Consider the following 9,214-nt stretch of genomic DNA (forward strand, 5'->3'; position numbering starts at 1 on the left):
CACAACCATCTATGAGATCTGGTGCCCTCTTCTGGCCTGCAGGCATAGATGCAGGCAGAACATTGTATACATAATAAATAAAAATAAACAATCTGCCAGGCGGTGGTGGCGCACACCTTTAATCCCAGCACTCAGGAGGCAGAGGCAGGCGGATGTCTGCAAGTTCGAGGCCAGCCTGGTCTATAAGAGCTAGTTCCAGGACAGGCTCCAAAGCTACAGAGAAACCCTGTCTCGAAAAACTAAAAAAAAAAAGAAAAAAGAAAAAAGCAGCCTCAACCATTTTCTTGGACCCCATTCTGCGGTCCCAGTCCCTCCTCAGAAGTGGGAAGGGGCCAATGCATGACAAGCAAGAACCCACCTGAGGGTAGTAGACACATCTGTTGAGAAATGAGCAGTGGTGGTGTGGGTCGGATTTCAGAGGCAGAGAGCGGAGCCCTTGGGTTCAGAGATATTAGACTCTGGTTTCCCACCCCCATTAACCCGGTCTCTTTTTGTGCCGGCGGTAATGGTATCTATAAATTAGAATCCCTGCCTTGCAGAGGTTTATAGTCGAGTCGAATCAAAGTAGAAATGCTTTTTACCTGGAGTATTTACCATGTCCCTTCACTGTGTTCAACCCTATAAACCTTGAGAAACTTACAAAACTGGTTCCAAAGGAATTGTGCTTCTACTTGGATTTATATGACCTTCCACAAACACTGACCCCTCTCAGCTTGTTTCCTAACCTGAATTTTCATAGGATACAGGATATATGTTGTTCAGAAGGTAGTTGTGAGGTGCACAAAGTTCTGTTCCAGGTACTTGCTAAGCCACAAAGTACTACAAAATATTTAAAATGGATTATGTTATTCAACATTCCTTTGCTGTAACAAAATACCTGAGATAACCAACTTATAAAAAGGGAAGGGGGCCCGAGAGAGGATTCAGAGGTTAAGAGCTTGCTGCCCTTGTAGAGGACCACAGTTTGGTTCCCAGCATTCAACTCAGGCAGCTCACAGCCTGATGCCCTCTTCCAGCCTCCATGGCCACCTGCACAGACGCTGTGGGGAGACGAGCTCGTGTACGTGTGCGCCCATGTGCGCGCGCACACATCTGGTTTTGTTTCGTTTGGCTTGGTTTGGTTTTTCAAGACAGTGTTTCTCTGTAGCTTTGGAGCCTGTCCTAGAACTAGCTCTTGTAGACCAGGCTGACCTCAAACTGACAGATGCGCCTGCCTCTGCCTCCCGAGTGCTGGGATTAAACGCATGCGCCGCCGCCACCCAGCCTTTGCTTGCTTGTTTCTAAGGGAAGATTTCAGTACAAAGTTAATAAGCCTCCTTTCTGGGCTGTGGTGTAGATGCTGGCAAGGAATTCATGGTAGGGCGGGCTGCAGCTCGTGGCCACCAGCAAAAAGCAAACAACAACAACAAAAATAAACACGGGAAGACTGGTGTTCCACAGTCCACTACAAAGCATACCCTCAATGATGTAAAATGACCCCTTAATCCCCACCCATTAAGTGTCTGGTACTTGCCAGTAGTGCTCAGCTGAGGACCACGTCTCTAATACATAGACCTTTAAGAAACATTCCCTGCTAAATTATAGCAACGGGACCAGTGGAGACCAGTGATGAGCAGTGTCCAGCCCCCACAGGGTTACCTGAGAAAGACCTCGTCAAGCATGGGGTTCAGGGAGGAGAGAAGGGAAGCCATTCTACAGAGGGATCAGAAGTAAAAAGTCAATCTGTTATTTTTGAGAACTGAAAACAGTTCAAAAGGCCTAGAAGCTGACCTCACAGCCAGTGAGACACATTGTAGGGTCAGGGAAGAAGGCAGGGATAGTTTTTGTTTTGTGTTTTGAGACTTGCCATGGATCAAGAATGACTTTGAAGGGTGGACAGACAACTCAGTGGTTAAAAAACACTGGCTGCTCTCCCAGAATATCTCACAACTGTCTGTAACTCCAGTTCTGGGGGATCCAACACCTTCACACAGATATACTTGTAGGCGAAACACCAATGCACATAACATAAAAACAAATAGATCATTTTAAAAGAATGAGCCAGGCAGTGGTGGCACATACCTTCAATCCCCGCACTTGGGAGACAGAAGCAAATGGATCTCTGTGAGTTCAAGACCAACGTGGTCTACACAGAAGAAACCCTGTCTCAAAAGAGAGAGAAAGAGGGAGACAGAGACAGAGAGATTGAGATTGAATCTGAATTGTCTGAATGTCTGATTTCCTGCCTCTGGGATCACAGGCATGTGCCACCGTTTCCAATTTATACAGTGCTGTAGATCAAACCCGTGGAGGCTAGACAAGCAACAGCTGAGTTACATCCCCAGCTAAACATGTGTTTGTGAGGAGGTAGATGCAGTAAGGCAAATTCAGAAAATAACTTCCCCTGGGTCTCTCTGATGCCTAGGCCTTCTGTGAGAACCACCACTCATACAGGACAAGGTCCCCGCAAGGTACCACACAGCAGTATAAAGCACCAGTTTGGTCTGAACGCCTGCTGATCTCAGGAATCAGCCTCTAAGTCCCCTGGGCTCTAGGACTAACTCTTCAAAGTTAGCAAAGCTGTTAAGGGAAAATGAGATGATAATTGCTTGTCAATGATTTATGCAGTGTTTTACCATACAGCATGCTATATTGTTACACAGTATACATGTCATTACATTATACCTTTAAATTAGTAATCTTGTTTACAATGTTAATGTCTCTAGTACCTCTGAGTAGATAGTATCACTATTTTATAAGAATCAGAGAGGTTAAATGTCTTGCCCATTCTTTTTCAAGCCAATTCCCTCTCAGTCCAGTGCTTTACTATGCCTGGAGACAGATAAAGTGGCTAACCAGAGCACCCCTTTAAAAGGAGCATAAAACCTTTCTAAAATTGTGTGTGTGTGTGTGTGTGTGTGTGTGTGATACCAGCTAGCTCAGTTGTGCACAGATAACAGATAACTGCAGAATATTAGTTGTAATTTATTAATAACAAATGACCTTGTTAAGGTCATTTAAATCTTAACCATAACTTCTTTAAGGAGTAATGCCACACACTTGTAATCCCAACCCTCACAAAGCAGAGGCAAGAGGATTCCACAGGTTCAAAGCCAGCCTGGTCTACATCATGAGTTCCAGACCAGCCATGGCCACGTAGTGAGGCACTATCTTCAAAACCAACCAAACATAGACAGACAGACAGACAGACAGAGACAGAGAGAGTGACAGAGACAGAGAGACTGAGAGATAGACAGAGACGGAGAGAGAGACAGAGATGGAGAGAGTAACAGAGATAGACAGAGACAGAGAGACTGACAGAGACAGACAGACAGAGAACACACAACGCACAGCTGCTTTGAACAGTCATCCCTGGTACCGGCCTGTAAGAGGCTGATTCTGAGGCTGGCACACACTCAGCAACAACTCTTATCCTATAACAATACTGTGTGCTGTGGGCTCAGGCCTGCTGAAGTTAGTTGTTCCCAGCAAATTTTTGAAATAGACAGTATTTTCCAATGGATAATTTTTAAAATGTGAGTTCAAGGCTAGTCTGGTCTACAGGACTGTTTCATAGAGAAACCCTGTCTTGAAAAAAAACAATAAACAAACAAATAAATAAAATAACACATCTGCCAGGCACAGCCTATCTCTGTTGATAATTTTGTAACATAATTACAGGCAGCACTTCCAACTCTGTGAGCGGTCAGGTGATGGATGATCTTCTAAAGTTAGTCCTGAAACTGGTCATCTCCTTCGGCTAAAACACAGCATTTTCGGAGCACTGCCCTGCATTTTATATTATCTACACACACCACGTTTCATTTTCACTCCTGGGCAAATGTTTGACTCAGAAGATAAAAGAAAAAAGTACTGTAAAAAATAACCGAAATTGCAGAAAAGGAATGACAGTTTGACCAACAAGAAAATAGCTTTAAACATAATTTAAAGACTTTGTGGTTATGTTCACATGTAGTTACCTATATATGACTATCACAGTCTAGCCATTGGTATCTTTCTTAAACAGTTAAAAGTCCAGGGCTGGGGATGTAGCTCAGCTAGAGCGCTTATCTATCATGCACAAAACCCTGGGTTTGATTCCTAACACCACATAAAACAGCATGGTTGTGAATACCTGTGATCCCAGGACTTGGGAGGTAGAGGCTGGAGGATCTGACATTCAAAGTCCTCCTCAGCAAGTCTGAAGCCAGCTGGGGTTACATAAGACTGTCTCAACAAACAAATCCAACTAGGTATAATAGCACATGCCTATAATCCTAGAATTTGAAAGACAGAGGCAAAACAACTTCAGGAAAATGGAAGGTATCTCCATTGCCCTACAGACTCGTGGACTATCGAGGTGAAAGATGGCAGCCAGGAGTCTCTGGATGAATCAGGCTTACCAAAAGTTCTGCTCCAAACTAGACACTGCCTTCCCCACATCAGACCATGTTGGTGTGGTGGTGGTGGTGGTTGGTTTGTTATTTTGTTTTTTTGAAACAGAGTTTCTCTGTGTAACAACCCTGGCAGACTTGGAACTAGCTCTTGTAGACCAGGCTGGCCTTGAACTCACAGAGATCTGCCTGTCTCTACCTCCCAGGTGCTGGGATTAAAGGCATGCGCCACCACTTCGGTAAGTGAAGGGTCCTCTTGCCCACTTTCAGAATAAGAAAACTCTTAGTGAGAACACATGGAAGATCATTTCCCCTGGAAAATCCCCCTAACCCACACACACAATTTAATGTCTTGAGATACTAATGATCAGATGTAGGGAGACAAAGACTTGGATCCCAGATTTTGATCATAATTAGTTTATAAGCCCCTAAATTGGACAGTGATGTCTCTTCATGGGGCTGTTGGGCAGACAGAAAATTCTATAAACAGAAGCGTTTACTATTATGACTATATAAAGTGAGTTAGATGGGTTGAAATTTTAGAAGCAAAGTGAAAAGAAAATTATCCAGAATGGAGAGTGGGGACAATATTAAGAACTAGACAAAGCTGGGTGGTGGCGGCTCACGCCTGTAATCCCAGCACTTGGGAGGCAGAGGCAGGCAGATCTCTGTGAGTTCGAGGCCAGCCTGGTCTACAGAGTGAGTTCTAGGACAGGCTCCAAAGCTACTGAGAAACCCTGTCTTAAAAACTTAAAAAAAAAAAAGAAAGGAAGGAAGGAAGGAAGAAAGAAAGAAAGAAAGAAAGAAAGAAAGAAAGAAAGAAAGAAGACAGGAGAACAGCAGACACGGAGCTCAATGTCCCATAGTGAAGAGGGTCAGCCAGCTGCACAGAGGCTCTCATTGGTTAAATGCATCATCATGACCTTGAGCCCAGCCCACCCACAAATCATTTAATACAGTGGTCAGTGAGCAGGACAGATGTTTGCCTGACATTCACAATCATTCTCTAGCAACAAGTTTCATGGGTAAGCAGCTGACCAGGAGGTACCCGGGAATCCTAACAGAGAAGTTGGTTTTAGTACTTGAGCAGGCTGTGTTGGTTAGCTACAGAAATCTTCAATAGAGACACCTAAGAGAGGGCCAGATATTCCTGGAAGACTGGTCCCTCTGCCAGAGGGAGCCCTAAGATGTGTGGCCAGGATTCTTGCAGAGGCTCCCCTCTTGGCATCCATGCTGAGCAAATGTCCCCTTAGATCCTTTAGGTATGTTTATAGCTCATAGAGTCCTTGGTATTTCCGAGCTCCTGGGAAGGGCGATTTCAGTGGACAATCGTGGATGGCCCACATGAATGAAGATCTCTGCTCCCTCACCTCTGAGCAAATGGGTTCAGAAAGAAAGGACACACACCAGAAACTAGAACAGCACCCTCCTTTCTGCCCTTCAACAGATGCTGCTTTCCTAGAGCCATGCTGGCAGCTGGGAACACACACTTGGGTTTTAAACCTCAATGGCTCTCTACCGTCTGCTCCCTTCTCTCTCTCTCTCTCTCTCTCTCTCTCTCTCTCTCTCTCTCTCTCTCTAGTCCTTTTTTGTAAGAAGGGGGAGGATATTTAATGAATGAGGCCATCTAGCAACAAATGTGGTTGTGTAAAACACACACGCACGCATACACACACACCTTTTCAATGATTCCTTTAGCAAAACCCAGGCTCAAAATTTGTCTAGATATAGGCACAAGCTGGCAGAGCCGTGGTCAACAGAGGAGCCTTTGAACTTCCTGGCCTCTCTCTCAGGGATATACTTAGGTACCTTTGTTGTGGACCCTTGGGTTGATGACTTAGCTGGACCACAGGCATTTCCTCAACCTGTTTTCTCTCCTAGAAACAATCACGGGGGGGGGGGGGATGGGAGATGACAACTTGAGGGAACGGGATGGTCGAGGGCCGAGAGGGAGAGCAATGATAGAGAGAGCCGCTATAGGGTTAGGGAGAAGCCTGGTACTAGGGAAAGTCCCAAGGATCCACAACAATGATACCAGTTAAGACTCTTAGCCACAATGGATAGGGAGCCCAAACAGGCCTTCCCCTGTAATCAGATTGGTGAATACCCCAACTACCATCACAGAACCTTCATCCAGCAACTGACAGAACCAGGTGCAGAGATCCACAACCAAACACCAGGACAAGTTCCAGGAATCCAATAGAAGAGAGGGAGGAGGGAATATATGAGCAAGGGAGGTCAAGATCATGATGGGGAAATCTACAGAGACAGCTGAACCAAGCTCATGGAAACTCAGGAACTCTAGACCAACAGCTGTGGAGCCTCCATGGAACTAAACTAGGTCCTCTGTATGTGGGAGTCAGTGGTGAAGCTTGGACTATCTGAGGGGCCCCTGGCAGCAGGACCAAGATCTATCTATCCCTGGTGTATGAGCTAGCTTGTTGGAAGCCATTGCCTATGATGGGATGCCATGCTCAGCCTTAGCAGGGGGGAGGGGCTTGATCCTTCCCAACTTAATGTTCTAGACTTTGTTGACTTCCCATGGGAGGTTTTACCAGTAGGGAGGAGTGAAATGGAAAGTGGGCTGAACGGGAAGTGGGGAGTGGGGCAGCAGGAGGTGGGGTGGAGAACTGTGGATGGAATGTAAAATGAAATTTAAAAAATAAATTAAAATAAAAAAAAGACTTTTTTTTTCCAAAATTCATGAAAACACTGGGACTGGGGGTGTAGTTCGGTTGTTACAGTGCTTGACTTCCAGGTAGGAAACCCTGCACGGGTTTGATCTTCAACACTACAGATAACAACAGAAACATGATCAGGAGAGCCCCAGGCTGTCTATAGAACTGCAGAAGACACACAGCTGTCTCTGGGTCTGCTGGGCCTTTAGTTGGGTCACCTCACGTGTTCCAACACAGTTTTCCACCCTATTTCTAGGACAGTGGTAGATCTCCAAGGTCTGGATATTTGAAATCAAACTTCTAAGCTCTTAGGCAATTGCCTGGCACAAGGTCACTTCTTTGGCAAGTGTTGGTTGAGTGCATACTGTAGGCATCGCCAATAGTTGCCTGGCAGTAACAACATACTAAAATGCATGCCACATCCTCTGAGGAAGGCACTTGCCAAAAATGTTTTTCCGGTTTTATTAATCTTGAGGAAACAATCAGACAATCCAGAATGTGAGACTTTCTACCAAGCAATGAACAGGACTAGACTGGTTTGTTTTGAGACACAGAATTTGGCTTTGTAACCCAGGCTGCTGGCTTTCTCTTTGGAAAGAAAGGCAGTGCTATTTGAGTATGAGAGAGAGAGAGAGAGAGAGAGAGAGAGAGAGAGAGAGAGAGAGAGAGCAAGAAAGAAAGAAACTGGGCATGGTGGCACATGCCTTTAAATCCAGCAGAAGGCAGAGGCAAGTGGATCTCTGTAAATTCGAGGCCAGCCTACGTGGTGAGTTCCAGGCCAGCTAAAGCTACATAGTGAGACCTTGTCTGAAAAAAATGGGGGGGGGCTTACAATTTCTCTAATGACGGAGACAGTGTATGTCTCTGATAGTCAGGTTTGTGTGCTGTGATTAAAAAAAAATACCTGACATAAGAATTTCAAAGAGGAGAGACTTTATTTGACTCACAGTTTCAGTAATGGTGAAGGCAGGGGCATGGAGATGCAGAGCATCTGACGTCATGGAGGCCAGGAAACAAAGTAAACATGCATGTGCTCCAGACCTCCCATTCTCCCCTCTTTGTTCTACCCTGGCCTCCACCTGGGGGATAATGCCTGCCCTCCCCCCCCCCCCATACATCATGTTTCTCTCCCCTTAGTCCTCTCTGGGATACTCTCACAGACACACCACGGTTTGATCTTCAACACTACAGATAACAACAAAACCATGATCAGGAGAGCCCCCGACTATCTATATACCTGCAGGAGACACACAGCTCCCTCTGGGTCTGCTGGGCCATTTGTTGGGCCACCTTACGTGTTCCAACAGTTTTCCACTCTGGAGATCCAGTGGTAGATCTCCATGGTCTGGGTGTTTGAACTCAGACTCCTAAATCTTAGGCAATTGCCTGGTACATGGTCATTTCTTTGGTACGTGTTGGTTTGGCAAGGTGTGTGCATTACTGATTGTCTGGGCACGTCTCAGGCCAATCAAATTCCAATACCAGAGCTTAGGCAGTAGACGTAGAAGAACCAATTTATTTTATTTTGTATTATGATTTATTTATTTTCTGTGAAAGTGGGTTTAATCCCTAGCACTGCAAATAAATAAAGCAAAACATGATCAGAAGAGCGTTATGCCTATAGAAGACCACAGCCTCCCCCTTCTCTGGGCATGTACTTTTCCTCTGGGTTGCTGGGTCATTCACGGGATCACTGGATCATCTTATATGCTATATAAGTGTTTATATATATGCATATATATGTGTATGTATGTTTCTTTATTTTACATAAGCAGTTCAGGTCACCTGGGCTGCTATATGAGACCTTGTCTCAAGAAACAAATACAAAAACACAAGCCAGGCGATGGTGGTGCACGTCTTTAATCCCAGCACTCGGGAGGCAGAGGCAGGCGGATCTTTATGAGTTCAAGACCAGCCTGGTCTACAAGAGCTAGTTTCAAAAAAAAGGAAAGAAAGAAAGAAAGGAAGAAAGAAAGAAAGAAAGAAAGAAAGAAAGAAAGAAAGAAAGAAAGAAAGAAAGAAAGGAAGGAAGGAAGGAAGGAAACATGCCGGCTACTTGTATGTTAAATAATTATCATCACACAATTAAATGACCAAAAGTCAAACAGAATGGCAAGGACCGAGGTAGACATTAACTGGGTCAGTGAGATGGCTCAGTGAGTA

The sequence above is a fragment of the Microtus pennsylvanicus genome, chromosome 10 (assembly GCF_037038515.1).
Source record: "Microtus pennsylvanicus isolate mMicPen1 chromosome 10, mMicPen1.hap1, whole genome shotgun sequence".
In the NCBI taxonomy this organism is placed as follows: domain Eukaryota; kingdom Metazoa; phylum Chordata; class Mammalia; order Rodentia; family Cricetidae; genus Microtus; species Microtus pennsylvanicus.